The sequence below is a fragment of the Oenanthe melanoleuca genome, chromosome 12 (assembly GCF_029582105.1).
Source record: "Oenanthe melanoleuca isolate GR-GAL-2019-014 chromosome 12, OMel1.0, whole genome shotgun sequence".
Lineage (NCBI taxonomy): Eukaryota > Metazoa > Chordata > Aves > Passeriformes > Muscicapidae > Oenanthe > Oenanthe melanoleuca.
The window spans coordinates 12,457,483-12,476,397 of NC_079346.1; positions in this window are offsets into that span (position 1 = coordinate 12,457,483).

Consider the following 18,915-nt stretch of genomic DNA (forward strand, 5'->3'; position numbering starts at 1 on the left):
TTTACTACATGGTAAAACAGGGAAGTGTTTGTTGGCCAAACATACAAAGTACATTTTGAAGTTTTATTTCAATATTAAGAAGACTTACAGATGTAACTACTTCTTAAGTAGAAGGGGGGAAAAAAAACCCAAACCAAAAAACACACCAAAAAACCACTCAGAACCCGCTGTGACTCTGAGCTAGGAAGCATTTTAGAGATGGGTAACTACTAAATCACCAGGACAGGGACCTGGGTTATTACTTGTGTGCTCACAGCTTCCAGGGCTGCTTCAGGGATTTTGGGGCAGCAGGATCCTGGTGTGGTTTCCAGCAGGAGAAGCCCTGGGTTTGTGTGCTCTGGTGTGTGGGGTGCTTCTGCAAGGTGAGAGCTCGCCAGTACAAATGAAGGGAGGAATCCTTAAAAAACCCAGCAAGGCAAAGTGCAGTGAAGGATGAATGAAGTATTCGTATTAGGGAGGTAAAGCAGAAAACAAAAATTAATATGAACCCCAAGCTTTCTGTTTTGAGACTGGCTTTTCTTTGAAGTGATTTCTTAAGTCAGAATTTTAAATTTTTTTTTTTTTTTGCTATAGGTAACTTGATGAATTAGTGGCCTTTCTTTACCTCTCTTCTCCACATTTTTTTTTTTTTTTTTTTTTTTTTTTTTTTTTTTTCAAGGATAACCTTCTAACATATCGAAACTCCTTCTGGCTGCCAAGAATGTATTATCCCACAAACCAGTAGACCAACATCATGTGTTTAAAATAGCGATTCTGGGCAAATGCAACGTTCTGTGGTCCTATTACTGACATCTGGTTCAGTTTTCCTCCACTTGTATATTGACCAGTATTCTTTATTGCAAAAACACAGCCCCTATTTAGGAAAGTCAGCAATTTTTTTTGACTGGATTGTATTCAAGCTCTTCCCAATAACAGAAAAGTTACCAAAAAACTTCTTTATTGCCAACAGTAAATAATCTGTATTCAAAATAGTCATTATGGGCTCAGATACAAGAGAGTTGTTTTTAATTTGCACCGAAGTTTATCTGTTTAATTTTGTTAAAAATGCTGTTTCAGAATCCTGGTTTTTTAGTAATAAATTCAAATGTTTGTGTTTGGTTTTTTTTCTTTGCCAATACTGAGATCCACTCTGTTTTTGCAAAGCACCAAAGCCCTCCCTCAGGTGTTATCAGGCAGTGCACCAGAGATAAGAGACTTGAAGAGAATGGCAGCTTCAAGTCAGGCACTGCATACAGGATGCAAGTTAAAATCCTTCCTTTCTGAAGGATCTGTTTGATAGAATGATAGAAAGATGATACAAAACTTGTAGAAATTGATACTGAAGCTGACAGAAAGGCTGCTTTCCTTTGGATAAGGAGTTTGAGGAATAATATCTAAACCATTAGGATATTCATTGTAAAAGTGTGGTTTTGGTCAATCAGAAAAAAATGTCTAGTTTTTTCTGCTGGAATGTATGCTAGAGGAAACTGAGAACAACGAGGAAAAATGAAGCTCTCTTAAAAATATAGGTAAGTGTATTAATGTAAAGCTTATGCATGTACTTGCTGACTGTGGTAGTCTTAAAACTGTTTATCTATTATACAAGTCAGTTTGAAAGGCAGGCCAGATCTGTTCTTTTGCTTTTCAAATTATATTTAAAATCCTCAATTCGGGGGAAAAAAAAAAAATCTTCCCTACTCCAGACTCTGGTATGTCTGTTTATGTTGCAGTGGGATAAAGGATCCACGTAGGAGCACAGAGAGAGGTTTGTACATGAAATGTTGTTTTCTTTAAAGGTGTGATTAAAAAATCCATTCTGTCTCGTGCTCTGCTCCTATATGAGATTGCGTGTGTGCATTTGTATATACTCTGCTGGTATTTTCCAATTGTGTTGGCCAAATTCTGCTTTTAGTTATGGTTAGGCATCTCTCCTGACTCTGGTGGTGTCATATGAGCCTGACATTTTTCGACCAGACGTGAAGGCCCCCCTGCTCAAAGAGAATGCATATGAAATATATCAGCCTTTCTTCTGCTGGCTGGTTGTTTAAACATGGGTAACTGAATTATTGTGAAACAAATTCTGGGGCTGCAGCTGCAAAAGCAGTAATCCGGTATATTCGCAGTGATGTTTCTACGCCATACCTCCTAATTTCCCAGCTGATTTCCAGTGCAGACAGAAAGTCTAGAATGCATGTGGTATGTTCCTCATCGTATATTCTATAAATGTAAAATAATGATTTGTCAATTACAGTTTCTCTAACAGAGATAAAATGAGGTATTGGGGCTCTCCTGGTTTGTTGACAGCCCTTCCCCTGGCTGTGTGCAGCGCTGGGGAAAGTCCCCAGGGCCGGGCTCTGCACTGTGGATATTGGTGCTCTGATTGCTTTTGTAGCCAGTGTTGGTTTACCTTGTGTTGTCTTTCCCAGCAGTCCTGCTTTCTCAAATGGTAATTGAACAGCAGCAGTCAAAATACTCTGCTGAGGGAGAACCTCTGGCCACTCCATGGGCAGTTATTCAAACACTTTCTGAACCGGTTTGACCCATTGCTGATTTATTCCAGATCCATTGCGAGGAATTTTAAAAATGCAAACTCTAGTGTGGAGTTCATAGCATGGCTCACAGTTCTTTCTTGGTTTTGTTCTGTCTTCACACAGCACTTCATACCAGCCATCCATCCTTTTTAAAGTTTTGTTTTTGTTTTTTTTTAAAAGCAATTTTTTTTCTGTGCCCTGAGCAGAGGATATGGTCCCCTCAATAAAAGGTGATAATTTCTGTGCCATTGCTGCAATGACTCCCAGATCTCAGTGACAGGTTCCATGGCAAGAACCACTTCCAGAAACCACCCATCCCTCATGGTTTCCTTCTGCTTCTCCTGGGCAATTGTTAGCAGAGAGCAGCAGCTGCAGCTTGTCAGTGTTAAAAGCATTGCCTGCTGCTTTCTGCTGCTGCTTTCTGCCTCTTCTCTTGCCCACTCGAGCAAGCCTATCTCCTGGTTTTTCATACAGAAAATTGCAACTTTGCACAGCTTTTCTCAGGTAAGGGCTGGGGTTTACTTTCCATGACTATTGATCTCAGAAGAGCCAATGCTTAGTAGGCAAATAGTGCTAGGGCTTCTCAAGTATCTCTTTGCTTTTTAAATCAGCAGCCTTGGAGGAGTGAAGGGTAATCCCTGAGCAAACTTGAACTGGTCATTACCTGGGGCAGGGAGGCTGAGGTCATTAATGCTATAAAATACTGTTCAGATGTATTTTTGTGCTTTCCTTTGGGCAAAAGGACTCACAGCATGAAAAAGAAAGCTGTTACTCAGTGAGATGTGAACTAGTAATGCTTGAAGAAAATAGAGAAGAGACCAATTTATGGAGTGCAAATTCATTGACTTTGTTAGCAGTCTCCATTGGTGTTGATTGCTGTTCATAGATAATAGAGAATATGTGTGTTTCTGCATATATGTTTTCTGGATCAAAGTAATCCCTTGATATTTTCATCTTGCATAGTATATTTGTGGGTAAAGGGCCCATAAGTAAATCAAGTTTGAGGAATTAAAGAACTAGAAGTAAAACCACCACCTAAGAAACAGCTAAAAAAACACACTATGGAGAAAGATAGCAGTGCAAGATGCAGCAAATGCTTTGTTTTAAGAGCTGGTGTTTCTATAGCTGTCAAGCAGGCAAATGGCTGCAAGTGTCAAGGACAGTATGTCCATTTTAAGCCACAGTGCCAGTTGATTTATATAAGTACCAGTAGGCAAAATCAGGAGTCTGGGAGCAATTCTTTGGTAGTTGCATGCATTATATGGAATGCTTGTTCCTTTTGACCTCTGGCAATCCCCAGTAAGCATGATGACAAGCTTGTACTTGCAAATAGGTGATAAGATTTTCAAAAAAGTTTGTGAAAGTGTGACAATGTACATTAAATTATATCTATGGATTTTTTTTTTTTCTAATATATATGGGAATCTGTACAGCTGATAAAAATACTGGGTGAGGATGAATGTCTTGGCATAAGCAGCAGCTGTACACAGCCTGGGGAATGGGAGGTGGAAGTTTATTCCTCCTGATGTTGTCTCTTGTGTTGATCCTGCATAGCAGATGCTTTGGAAAAGAAAGACAGTAGGACTTCATGAATGAAGGACGTAATTCATTCAGAGTAAGTGCAAGGTCTGATCTGCTGCCTTTGCCATGTCATTTGCATGCAATATATATTTCTGTATGAGCATGTCAAAGTCTAAGATCTTTGCTCAAATGTAAGAATTTTATTACAGCAGATTAAAAGCAGAATAAGCTCTAATGAAGCCAGATGTAATAGGAACTGAATATGTCCCTTGTTCTTACATCCTAGTGGATTTTGTTGTTACCTTGTTAGGATTCAAACCTTGTCTTCAGGATTTGGCTGACTGAAATGATAGATTAGTCATTGTGGGGGATTTTATGGATAATACATCACATTCTTTTTTTTTTTTTTTTTCTTTTTCTTCTTCTCTTTTTTTTTTTTTTTTTTTTTTTTTTTTTAGGGGATGATAGATGCCTTTCCTGGAGGACATTTTTATCATAGAATCTGCTTTAATTTGTAATATATTTTCTGATCCTCGCTGTGGTTAGAGAATATGTGAAAACATCTATGCCTTGTGTAGCCTCTGTCATCTCTCATGTCTTCTTGTCCTTCTTGGTGGTGTGTATTTTGAATACTTTAGGTTACTATGGCTCTTGAAAGTAGAGATCTTGCCAGACCCCTGGCTTGTGGACCTTACTGTAGGAGATCTGTTGCCAAGTTTAGTAGAACCACATAGCGTAAATAAGAGTGGCAAAATTTAAACATTTATGTGAGGAGCCAGCTTGACTGTACATTTTAAAAGTCTAGAAAATTATATGTTTTCTTTGTCTTATTCTCATGAAGAACTAAAGACATCCATCCTCCATGCCCAGGTGAACTTCTGGAAGGAATAAAAGACCAGTGTCAAATGGTAGCCAACTCTTTCCCTCTACGTCATGATCCTAATGTACTTTTATTATACCTTGAGATCCTAAGGCTATGTTGATCTGCTACATGATTATATAATGCTCCAGGACACCTGTGTAAATAGCAAACAGAGAGGCTTTTTATAGATACTAGATCTTAGATAAGTTACTCTAAGAAGTAATATAGGATCCCAGCTGTAACCCCCTGCTATACATACCATGTATTTTTGGTTGGTTGTTTATTATAAGAAGTACAGAAGCTGTTCCTTGTAACATAATTTTTGTAAGACTTGCATGTGTAAATATTAAATTTGCAAATATTAAATGGAGAAGCATTAGAGAAACCACTAAATGAATAACTTCACATTCCTCATTCCTTACTCTGATGCCCATTTCCTTAAATGTTGCTCCACTAACATTCAAATCTGTGTGCTGTATGCAACCCCCGAGCCCTCTCGGGGTGCAGATCTCAACCAGTGATCTTTAATGGTAACAGATGTTTGTGGAATCCTCCTCAGGGCGCTGGTGTTCTGGGTCAGGAGCTTGTGGTGCTGGTCAAAGCACCATCAGTGCAGCCTCAGGAGCTTGTGGTGCTGGTCAAAGCACCATCAGTGCCCATCAGTGCAGCCTCAGGAGCTTGTGGTGCTGGTCAAAGCACCATCAGTGCCCATCAGTGCAGCCTCAGGACCTTGTGGTGCTGGTCAAAGCACCATCAGTGCCCATCAGTGCAGCCTCAGGACCTGGCCCTCCACCCACACCCTGTTTGCCTGGCAGCTGATTCTGCTCCAGGAGCGCACAGGGAGAAGATCAGTGGGAGCTCTCCTCCCTCAGCTCCATCCCATGGCAGGGATATCCTCGTGCAATTAACCTGGATTGTGTTAATGAGACTAGACTAGGATCTGAGAGAGTGAGTTTTTTTTTTTTGTTTTTTTTTTTTGTTTTTTTTTTTTTAAATAAATAAGCGATCTTGGGAGAAGTAAACTTGCTCCAGTGGTCCCTGCAGGTACAATTCTGGACTGCTGACCAATCACAGTCCTCAGATTCCTGAAAAAAGTGACCCTAAAATCTACAGGAAGGAATACTGAATAGTTGCCCTCTCTCTATATATATGTATATTCCCTCTATGGTTGCCTGAGATGGTCAGGAACTACAGCAGTGAGCAAGCTGTTGTTTACCAGCATTTATAGAGGGAGCTTGTTTTACATTATCACTTTTTAATTATTTACTAGGGCACCTATTAGAAATGAATCATGTTTTTCCTTCTGAAAATAGGGTGAGGAAAATTGAGGCAAGAATACAAAAATGTGGATGTGGCAATGCTGGCCCCATCCTGTTCCTATTTGCAGTGCTAGCAGAGGGCTCTGGCCATATATCTGTAATTAATAGTTGGTGTGTGGTGGCAGCTGACTGACCCATGGCTTCCCAGGGACTCAAGGGTTCCTTTTCCAGCTATTTCTTGCAATACAGGGAAAAGAAAATAAATCACGTGGGACACTGCAATCAACAAGAAAGTGCAAGGTAAATTCAGTGGCACTGATGACATTCCTGTTATAAATAAGCTGTGTACAAAGTCTTTTAGATTCCAGCTGCTTTGAATTGTTGTGTTCATTTCTTAAACCATCCATAAGTAAACTGGTTATGATCTCATTCTTACCCAGGCTGACGCTGGTGATGATATGCCTTTTATATTGTAGGGAAAAATGGGCAATAATATCAAAAGTGCTTTGTTAGGATACAAAAACACAAATGCAGTGTGGCTTACAGGACTTGAATTGCCAGACCCATCCACATATTAGAGTAACTAACAATATGCCACAATTAATTAATCCAAGAAGATTTTTTTAGTGATTGTTAATTTTTTCCCCCAGTTCTCAGAAGGATTTGTCGTGTTGGTGTTTATTAATATAGCATTTGATCTGAAAAAAATTCCCCAAACTTCAAAGTTCAGCCTGTTCTTTAGGAGCAATCCAAAAATATGTTTCTTCAGGCCCCAGGCATTTCTGAAGTAGCTGAAGTTAAACAAAAAACATTTCTCTCAAACCCTGCAAATGTTCTAAAAGCTTTAAAGTGGCTCCTGCCAGGGAGCCGGGGCAGAGAGGGAAGCCCTGGGTTATTTTTGTTGCTGTGCAGTGGCACAGGGCTTCCTGGCGGAAAGCTCCAGAATTATCACTTTTCTGTGTGTTTGTGTATGTTTTCCCTTCCTCTTTTCACCTCTGTCACTGAGCTCCTCTCTGCCCTGTGCCTCGATCCCCTGTTGAGAAAGTCTGGAGAAGGTGAGGGTTAGATCATCCTTCCAGCAAGGATAAACTGAATTCATGTCTGAATGGGAAGATGACTCACACCACATCACAGCACACGGGATTTTTTCCTGAGCTCCATGTTGGAAGGGATGAAGAATGGCTTTCTTTCCTTGAGGAACTGTATCACCACACTGGGGCCTGATGGAAGTGTTTCCTTGCTGTGTTTCACTTTCATCAACTGTGTTTTTGCTTTGCAGTAAAGCAGCCCTGGGAAACCAGTCTGCCTTTTGCTGGTTCCTTTTGCTGGTACAACAGCATCCCTGAGGTCATGAGTGCTGCTGAGAGCCCTTCCCTGGAGTCATTTTGGTGTGGTCTTAATTCATTTTCCCAAGCAAAGGCTGGTATTCACATAAGATGACAACATGGCTAATCTGCTTTAAGAGCAGGCTCTGAACATATAGAGGCATTTCTAAGGGAATTGCTTCATTACTCTGAGGAGGCCCAACCCATGGTAGTAATTCTGCATCCACTTTGGTTAATATTGGTGTTTGCTTAAAGGTTTTCCATTTGCAGTTCTCTTCTGGAAATTTCTGCCCAGCGTGTCCCTGCTTGTGAGAAGCCCTTTCAGTTCACTTTTAAGTGAGCAACAGCACTTTTCAGGACTTGGTTGTCATGAAATGTGTCTCGCAGTGGGGAGCCACATTAACTTCTCCCAGACAATTGCATTATATGTTAAAATATGTGCTGTAGCCCTTACATCATACGATAGCTAGTTGTGCCACGTCACAGGCAGGAGTTTGACATATGTTGCAAAATAAAAGTTGCCAGTCATGGACACTATTTTGGATGTTTTCATCTCCAGCAGTGCTGACATGATCTCTACCAGCAAATGGTCTCCTGCTGAGAGCACAACACAAACACCGCCAACACCCTGATTCCAGATGTGCTCCGTGGCATGGAACCAGTGACAAACCATGCTATTTCCATCCTGCATGGCCATGGACAGACAAGAGGGCAGCTTGATACCCCAAAGCACGCTCTTTAGCTTTTTGTCTCAGTGGCACCAAAGGATGGGGTTTGTTTTCTGTCACTAGGCACCTGCTTATGCCAGATGGGACCCATGGTGTGACTCTCACACCTCAAAACCACCCTACACAGCCCCTGAAACTGCTCAGTGGCTTTGTTCTGTGTGAGCTCTGCCTTGGTCCTGCAGGATGTGAAATGCCATGACTTAGCTGTAGAGCTGTCTTTACAGCCCTTCTCCCCAGGAAAATAAGGTTGGTCCTTGGAAAGTAGAGAACAAAGTGGAATATTCTGAATGCTATTACTAGTGCACTCTTGAGCTCCATCTTTTTTATGCCTTTTGGAGATCACCCTTGAAATGGTGAACAAGCTGAGTTAGTGTGGCCACAGCCCTTTCCTTGAGCTCTCACTGAAATATAAGCAAATATAATGGAGGCTGTAGTAGTGACTGCAGGTTGGGGCATTCAGTCTCTCTGTTCATATATTGCTATAGAAAAACTCTGCTGTGGTGTTAATACCTTTGTCTTATGCTCCCAAGAGAAGTAAATGACCTTTATTTTGATTTTCTACGGAAGAAACAGCAGTGCAGTTTTCTTTGTGGCATTTGAATTGGCTTTTCAGAGCTTATTTGACTGCCTGCTGATTTTGAGAGAGGCAGGTTTTCTATGGTGAATATTTTGCAGTAGTAAGATACAGGTAATTAGAAGGGAAAATATTTAAAATAGTTGTATGTCTTAATGTCAGTTCAGTTCTCTTTTCTTTTTCTTAGTCATTAATCATTATAAGTGGATATATGTCAGAATTTATAGTTAGATTCAGCTCTTACTGTGTTTCTCATTTCTTGGTAAGTTTTGTGTTCTGGAGCTCTATGAAAAAAAAAATCAATCTGCTTTGTGTTTTGTTCTCATGGTGTAAAAAAGTGTATTGTGGCAATAGGTAATTGAATTTTCAGTCTGGTTTTCTCTGGGACATTGTGGATAATGCATTAATAATGATTCTTTATCTGCTATGGATGCCAGTGTGAAAGAATGGACAAGGGTTTCACATCTGAAAATTTTTGAGAATGTGGCTACAAACCAGTTATAAATTGTATCTCATTTGGGCTCAGCAGATGAAACTGCAGAAAGGAAAACACAATAGAGCAAAATAGAACAGAACAGACCAAGAAAGTTACAGGTTATGAGTAGCTTAATCAGGAGATCACACTGTACAGGCTTTTTCCCCTTTTTCCACTGTTGGTACCAAAGGAGCAGAACACTCTTTCCCAGGGAGAGAAATTTGCTGTCATTGGGCAAATTCTTCTGAAAAAGCCCAGGGGACATCACCTCTCAAGCTTTCTTTTCTTGGTTATTTCGTTTTGAATAAAATTAATGGTGGTATAAAGCTGACAAAGCTGGAGTGCAGCTGGAGGGTTGAGCCCTTAGGAGGGCACTCAGTCCAGGTTGTGTTCCCTGGTTGCTCACCATGTGCATCGTGTCCCAGAGCCAGCCCAAGCCTCATCACACATGAATGTTCTGGCACCAAGGGCAGAGAGATGGGCGAATCCACAAGATTGTTGAGACATGGCTTTGCAGCTAAAGTGAAATCTTGCCAGTTGTCTGGAAAAAATGTCACAGTGGGTAGGCTGTAATGCAACTGTATTTTTACCTACTTCTCTGATTTTTTTAGAAATGTGATTTCAGAAGAAAGTATTTACTAGAACTCAAGCTGACTTCATGGCCACGTCTTCCTTTCTTTCTCCCTGCATTGTATTCCATCCATGGTTTACTAAGCAGTACAGTCTTGATTTTTCTCTTCATCACAAGTCTAATGGGTGAATGGTGATAAGTTTGTAGCTTTGGAGAGATTTTCTTGGCAGTTTCAGTCTATATTTCTGACAGGAAATCATTTTCTCCCTTGAGTTATGATTGCTGGGTTACATGAGTGCAGTCTAACCACTGCTCAACTGCTGTTTGTCTGCTGTCTTTCTGGTCTTGGAGAGGGCCAAACTGCCCCAATGTGAAACATAAAATTAGATGAATGCTGCAGGAAGGGAATAACAACATCATCTTCTGTGATCTTTTGCAACTTTATTTTACCACTTCTTATCTGAAAAGCATCTTCAATTCCACTTGGAGTCAAGAATTAAATTTGTTTAGAGAGAGTTCTTCCCATATATGGAAAACAAATGGAACTGGCTCCATTTGTGTGGCTTTTGTTTTTTTTTTAAGTGGAAGATCACTGTGTTCTGCTACAGATGTTTGCAAATGAGCAAACCAGAGTAATATGTGGACCTCATCTTAGATCTACAGAAATCTGCCCCGTAATGTGGCCTGTGTCATTTGGCTAATCCTTGTGTAGTCCACATCAAATGAGTAGTCAAGGCCATAAACCTTGTGTTTGGAGGAGTTTGCAGTGCTGGGGAGAGGAATGATGGAAGAGGGACAACTGGAGGGAATCATGAACTAAAAGCAGCAGAAGTCTCGCCTAACCACTGCCAGACACAGCAGAACTCACTTCTATGTTCCTTCCCAGTACTGAGCAATGAAAATCTTCATGGCACTGGTGTGAGTAATGGCTGAAGAATGGAGGGAAGAGGGGCTCAGCCCAGCCCTGCTCCAGAGCAGCTCTGTCACCGCCTTCTGCAGCTCCTCACCACAGAGCTACAGCTGTCAACTTCGATGCTCTACTGAACTTGCTAACGTAATTGTAAAGATCATCTTGAAGTAATTTGATTTTTGTCTTCATAAAGTCACGCAAGTGTTGCTGATTTGTGTACTTGCTGTGTTTATTTTTGTTGCAAGTTCAGTTCTAGTCCATTTAATTAGGAGGGCAGAGGGTCATCTCCCCTCGGTCTGTCCAAGCCATCAGCAGTTCCCCCCGAGGTGCAGCTGGCTTCAGCAGTGGGCACAGGCTGTGCCCTCCCTGAGTGGGTGCTGGAGGGGATGGGGGACAACCAGAGCCCCCAGGCACCAGTGCCAGTGTCCCTGCCCCAGTGTCCCTGCCCAGCCCCTCTGGGCACGGCTGGCAGCGGCCAGGAGAGAATAAATCCCCATTTCATGGCTCCTGCTGTCACCTGGGAGATGTAAGACCATGCTAATGCAAACAAATCTTGTTAATTCTCATTAAACACATGCAGTTACTGCCCTGTTAACAGCACAGCATTAATTAACTGAGTGGTGCTAGGATTAGGTACTTATTTAATTTCCCTAACTCGTGCTCATAACCCATGGCAACACAGAACATGTTGTGCTCCAGAAAAGCGAAGGAGAGCTGAAGCATGTCTTGCAGGTTTTCTTTCTCTGAGGAAAGAAATTAGACACTGGTGCAGTGGTGTCTGATCCCTGTCCCTAATCGTTTTGAAGTCCTGCCCAGTGATGCAGCCTGAGTTTTCCCTGGGAATAGAAGAGGTCAGCAGGCTGAGGGAATTTAATACATGAAATCTGGAATATACCTCTAACTCTTCCAGCTAACGTGCTTCTTGAAGGCTGCCTGTCTCAGGTTTCTGTGTGAACAGAGAGGATTGATGATACAAAGTGGGGTATAAGGGAAAGAAACACACAGAAGGCTGAGTCAGAGTATTAAAGGTACCCATTAATAACCATCTTATTTATAACTAATTGTTTCTGGCTCAAATACAAGCTGCAGTCATCTTTGCTGTTCTTGAGTTAGGCTTGCCTTTGCTTGGGAACATTTTACTGAACAAAGTAGGTAGGTTGATTTTTATGAAATGAAAAATACCTCTGTAAAACACTGCTCTGACATGAAAATAATTACTAGATGCTTTCACGACACTGGAATTTTCTTTAATGATAAAAATTTTTATGACAATAGTATGTTATTGTGGGTTTTACAAGAATTCAGTGTTTCCAAAACTCCATAGGAGAGCATCAGGTCATAGAGACAGTTCCTCAGACTCTTAAGGGAAGTTCACAGCACAAGCCAGGGTATGGGGTCATACTCAGAATACATGATTGTAGCAGGGAGGGGCTTCACTAAGGCTGATTAGGAGAAACTGGGAAATTAAACTGGGCACAGAGAATAGGACCTGCCCTGTGCTGCCCTCCCCAAGGCTTTGGCAGCTGTGAGCTGCTGTGTGTGGTTTGCTCGGGTGGCTCAGCAGCCCAATGCCCCACGGTGCAGAAGGTGAAGCTCCTCCAGCCCTACTGACCTGGTTTGGGGAAAGGACTCCTGGTGTCTAAGAGATTATTATTTTTGCTGCCTAAAAACCTGTCCTTGTCCTCTCTGGCTCTTGGACATTGGCTGCTAAGCAGGAGAGAGTCTGGAGAGAAGTTATTTCAAACCTGTATGGATGACTGGCTAAATCCCTAATGGCTGACTTTAATCTAAGCATGGGCCCATGGAGTTCTGGAGTCAGTCTGTGGGCACTGTCAGCAATCCTGTTTGTATTATGGTTTGTTCTTCATAGAAAAAAGAGAGTGCATGGCAGTGGCAAAGGCATGCCAGGGCTGCAAGGGAGAGGATGTGGAGCAAGGACAGTGCTGTGCATTGAGGCTCTGCTTCAAAAGGCTCCTGAGTCTTGGAAGCAAACCTGCTGCACCACCCTGGACTGAGGGTGCCTGGGGGAAAGTGTGTGTCTGCAGCTCATTTTAGACTATGTATCTGTAAGGCTGGAAAGTCTCCACCAGAAGATTACAATTTTCCATGTGTTAGTAGCTAAAAGCACCAGTGAAGACACCTCTCAGCTGCTCCCTGACTCCCATGCCAATGAGTGAGCAACTGGTTTAGCTTGGTAAGTAAATGATGAGATCAAAATTGTCCACCACATTGTCCTAAATGATATCTGTGAGAAAATGCCAGAGGTTGCAGTATAAATAAATGCAAAGACTTTGAGGAGTGCTACAGAAGTTTTTTCTTGTGTACAATGACTAACTTTGTAGAAAGCATAGTAACATCTGAGCCTCTCAATTTAATAAAAATTCTTTCTTAAGCTGTTGTCTACAAGAAGTCCCAGTTTCTGAGTTGAATCAATACCAACTTATTTTGCTACAGTGACGACTCACTCAATGTGGAAGTTTTACTTCAGTGATTATTCATTTATTGGCAATCTGAGCATATTGAATAAACTGTAAAACCAGTACCATTAAATAAATAATGCAAATCAGAGATAAAAGATACTTTTTCTGAATTGGGGTGTGTCCACCACACACCTTGTTGGCATATTCCTGATTTCTTGCCACTGGTAAATTTGCACCCTTCAATACTACTGAAATACTTCAGGACTACTACTATTTTTTTTTTTTTTTTAAATTTAATTTATTTTTTTAACAGCTGTGGATTGGGATTGGCTTTGGGACCTGGTAGGATGCTGCTGCAAATTCTGTCATTCCCTTGAGCCTGATCTTGCTGTTGGCAAATGCACTGGGGTTGGCAGTGTTTCACGGGAAGAGGGAGAAATCTGGTCTTTCTCAAAAGATAGTTACCTATGAATGATGTGGATGTTGTTAAATATTTCTGTGCTGCTACGTATCAGGTTTAAAAGAAAACCTTTACAACCCTTTTTTTTATCACTGAATTTGAACAAGATACAATCTATGGAGCGAGCAGTGTGAATAGGACCCTGCCTACTCGTATCTGCTTTTAAAGAGCACAAAGGCTCGTAGCAGCGCGGATAAGAATTATTTTATGCACAATGCCTTTTCAGTCTGACTTCTGTTATACAGAGGTATTTGAACTCACAGGGTACTAAGAGAAAACACATGGTCAGCTGAAACATGAGAGAGCCTTTTAAGCAGCGTGTCTTTCAAGTCTGCAGCCATTCCCTGTTGGCCTGGGAGCCGCCAGCTCCCGGCGAGGGCGAGGCCAGCCCTCCATCCTCTGCTGGGAACCACCAAGCCCTGGCCCAGGGGCTACTGGGAGCCACAGCCCTTCTGAGCTTGGGGAAGTGCTGGCCTTCCAAGAGTGTCATCTTTGTGCAGGGCTGGGACTGGATCACCTCAGGTTTTGATAGCGTTGTTGCAAGAGTAATGTCCTGGCTGAATTCCAGATTAATTAAGGTGGAAGGGGAAGAGCTGATGGCTCTGTGTGTCTCCCACCTGGTTTCTGCTTTCTTTGGTAGAAATAGCCAGTGAAGGGAACATATTTTCTTTCCCCATGTAGAAGCCTCAGTTCAGGGTGGAGGTGCTTTTCTTTGACTTCATGGGACACTTTGATGGTGTGCCAAGCATAAAAAAACGGGAGACACTATTTTCCTACTACACTGTATGTCTTAGATGTGATGAGAAAAAATTATTTTCTTAAATTGCATGGGATGTTTGTGGGATTTGATCCCTGGGTAATAGCATGTGGTTTTAGGGCTCTGCATGTCTCATTAGTTTTACATAACCTTCTGCTCTTTCGTGGTACCACATCCCCCAAATTCTTCATCCTTCTCCCACTTACGTTCCTGTGCCTTGTGCTGTCACCACCCACCCCCTCTGTTTGTGAGAACATCTTCCCATTTTTGTAGTAAACAGACCCTACTTTTCTTTCTTCAGGAACTGTGTTTATAAAAAATACTTCCCTTAAGACTTTTGTCTTGGATCTGTAAAAACTTGATGCTAAGCTTTCAAGAATCTAGTGGTTATCTGTTATGTACTATTCTGTCAGCACTCTTAAAGACCTAAAAATATTTTATTAATGTAGAGCTACAACACAATTCAGTAACAGTGTCTACTCAACAAAGACCAGAGCATGTTACAGGATTTTTGGGACACAATGTCCCAGTCACAGTACATTTCGTGGTGTGGTCAATCTATACTTTCCTTAGGGAAGGAAGTAAATGTGAGCTATGTACTGTACAGAGCTGAGCATGTTGCTTGTACTGGGTAAATTGCTAAACAATATAACTGCCTCTCCAGCACTAATGATCAGAGCCATCCCTAATTGTGTTAGTGCCTTGGGCAAAGAGTTTGGGTGGTGTTGCTACTCCAGCTCAAAAGACCAGGCTGTCCCCATCCTGCTGTGGCCAGGGCTACAGTGACACCAGCACACCTCCCTGGAGGCTGCAGGAGGCACTGACAGGTAGAGAGGTTCCTCTTGAGGGCAGAAAGATGTATTAGCCCTAATTTTGAAGTGATTACATCAGAGCATGAGAAATCCCTTTGTTTCCACTTCACTTAGCAAAATGCAATCAGTTCCATATTTTCTGTGAAACAATACTCTAGATGACATCACAAAACCAGCCTGATGCCTGCAGTCCTGGGCAGATTTGGTTGGAGACAGATTTTCCATGTAGCCATTTTGTGCAGCCTCAGGACAGAACCAAAATTCCCAGCTCTTTTGAAGGCTCAGAATAAATAACTTTAAGTTTCTCCCACTGAATTTCGACATGCTTCTTTTATTGCAGAACTTGGATTTTCATGCCCTTATTTGAATTGTACATTAAAATCTGTTACTTGCCAGCATCCCACCCACATGTAGTACTACGTCTCATGGAAGTCATCACTTAGCTGGAAATGTGTGCACCATATGCATACTCTCAACTCCAAAAGTAGCACCCAAGGGTTTTTTAAACTCAGCCCATAATCTACAGACACTGTAAGAAAAATATAAAAGATAAAAGAGAATATTTTAAGATGCTATAAAATCTTTTAGAAACTATTTTAAACTCTCTCTGTTTCAAGGAATCTGAGGAACATTTATTTTTCTCCTCCAACAGGAGAAAAGATAGGAGAGTGTCCAAAAACTTTTGCAAGTATTTTTATTGCCTTGCAGGAATAGGAAATGGGAAGCTTGGAGGGAGCAGGGGGAATGTTGTTTGTTTTCCCAGATTGAGATATCTAAAAGTTTGGAATCCCTATGAATAATATATATACAATGACATACTTCTGGTTGGGCAATGTTAAAATACAGATGGTGTGGAAGCTCCTAGTTGCACATTGATGTCATAACTAAGCCTTTTGAAAGAATACTGCACATAATGATGATACCTCTGTAACAGCTGCAGCTGTTCCTGCTTAACAGAGAAGGGTTTTCTTGTCACACACAACATTTCTGCAAATCAGTCCCCTTCTTTGGGACCTGCCATAGCCTGCTGTCCTTGGACAGAGAGGAAGGGAAGCTGTCCTAGAGCTTGCTAGTCTGACAGTGTGAGTTAGATGGGAGTCTGTTATTCTTTTTAAAATGACTTAAATACTACAAAGAAGACTAAGGACATTTCTAAAATGACTTCAGAAACAAGCAGAGGCAATATGGGTATCAAATATCAGCATTGTGGACAGTTCTGGTTGGGTAACATTTTATATCCTGTTGGCTCAGTTCTGTATGACTATACAGGGTAAAAGGCAAGGGAAAGTCAGGCAAGTAGTGTTAAACAAAGTTCAATTTATTTTGATAGCTGGGTGTGCATCTTTTGTTTGAAGCAAGAGAACAAAACGTGATGCCATCGCTGTATCAACCTGTTCCAACTCCTTGCATTTTTACTTTAAAAAAATCCCAAAACAAACCCACAATAATTAGATGAAAAAAAAAAAAAAAAGGAGCAATGCACTCCAGGAGATGGAAGGAACTTGGGTCAGTGCTAAAAAAAAGTCAGCACATTTTAGCAACTAATGGTTTCAGTAGTAGCTGGTGCCAACCATACTGATGACGTGGGCTCAGCTTGCTGCTCACAGCTCGTGCTCTGGAGAGGATCCTGCTCTTTGCTGAAGAGTTTTCTCTCCTCATTTTAGCTCTCACAGTCACTGCATTTGTTTATGCGTTTTTGCTGTTCCAGGCAATAGCTCATTATTTAATCAGGAAACCTTTTTTCCATTTTGTTTTTGTTTTGTTTATTTGTTTAAGGGCACACTCACATATGTCATTCATCAGCCTGAAACTGAGGAAAGGCTCTTCTTTTATTTAAGTTTCACAAATGATTTTGGTGACTCTTTCACAACCCTGCAGGTGACAGTCACCTGCACACTCTGTAACTCGGTCAGTTCTCAAGTGATAATTTCCAGGAAATTGCTAATTGAATCCTCCAAATGACCAGACCTTGTCTGAGACTTCTTTATACAAAAAAAAAAAAAAAAAAAAACACCACAGGGACAGCTATTACAATTAAATTATTGCATACATTAAAATATAGCCAAATGTTCTTCAAAGCTCAGAACCACATGCAAGTGCAGACATTCAGATCCTAGGCTAAGGGTTCAGAAGAATTTGTTCTTACAAGAAGATTGCTCCATAGCTGCTTGCTATAGCTCCCACACATCTCCTCCTGCTCTGGTACCCATTACTGGCAGACACAATGCAGGGATTGAGTCAACTTTGTTCCTACCACCACTGGCACAGTGCAGTATTTAGGATAGGAATAATGCTGATACCACACTGCTGTTTTTAGCTGTTTCTGAGCAGTGTTTGTAGCAGTCAAGGACTGTTCAGTTTCTCCTTCTGTGACATAGATGGGGCAGGAGGAGTTGGGTGGGACACAGCAGGGACAGCTGGTCCCAGCTGGCCAAGGGGATGTTCCAGGCCATGTGGCACTGTGTTCAGTGTCTCACAGAATCACTTAGGTGGGAAAAGACCCTTAATGTCATCAAGTGCAGCCATTAACCCAGCACTGCCCAGGCCACCACCAGCCCATGTCCCTGCGTGCCACATCTGCACATCTTTTAAATCTCTCCAGGGGGGGCAACTCCACTGGAGCTTCAAGCCAGTTCCAGTACTTGAAAAGCCTTTTGGGGAAGAAATTTTCCAGTGAGGAATATCAAATTAACCCTCTGTGGCAGGTTGAGACCATTTGCTCTCATCCTGTTTCTTGTCACTGAGAGAAGAGACTGACCCCAGCTCGCTATGAGCTCCTTCAGGTCCTGAGCCAGAGCAGGGGAGGGAGGTGACAGACCCAGCCACTCCTCTGCCTCTGCTGTGTCCCTCTGCCATGTGCAACCCTGTGTGGGCTCACTCAGGGGCACTCAGCACCTCAGGGATGGGGTACATCCCTTTCCCTCTGCTATGTATCCTGCTGCCAAGATCAATGGATTCTGAGTGATGCTTTGATGCCTCTGGAGAACCCAAGGTCCCCAAAACATTGGTTAAAGCTTCTCCAATGACTAAGTTTCCTCCTGGGTGCCTTTATGCTAGGGGAACATCACAAATGCACTCCTAATATCTCTCAGGAGCTGATAAAACACTTTGAATGTAAAATAAATCACAATGTATTTTTTCTAATTAGACAGATGGATGCTTTTTATGAGCTCTATGCTGAAATGCTGACTTTTGAAATTCCTACTACAGAAGTTACTATTTGCTCCATTGATAGATCTTATGTTTGGTGTCAGCATGAGAGCTTTTTGTTCTGGCTTTAGTGTATTACTAAAATGGTAGTTGTGCTTTTCCAACTTAAATTAAATTAGGTCAGATTCTGAGACCTTCACATGAAGAAGGAAACAGTGTGTGTGCAGCAGGGACAGCTGTGCCAGAAGAGCCACCAGCTCCCAGCAGGCCAGGGAGCATCCCTGCTCCATGGGTACCTCGTGGGGAACCCTGAGCTTTCACAGCTCTCACAGGAGGAACAGGGAGCCCTGCTTCCTCAGGACTGCTGACATCTCTTTCTGCTGATTAAAAAAAAAACACTTCAAGGAGCAGGAGGAGAAATTATAAAGGCTTATTTAAATATCTACTATTAACACTGTATATTACAAAATTTAGAATATATCTTATGGAAATAAATTCTAAAACTATATATTCCAGTTTCCCTGTAATAGTTTTTCTTATTTAGAAGGAAATATGATTTGCACTCAGTTTATGGAGTTTGC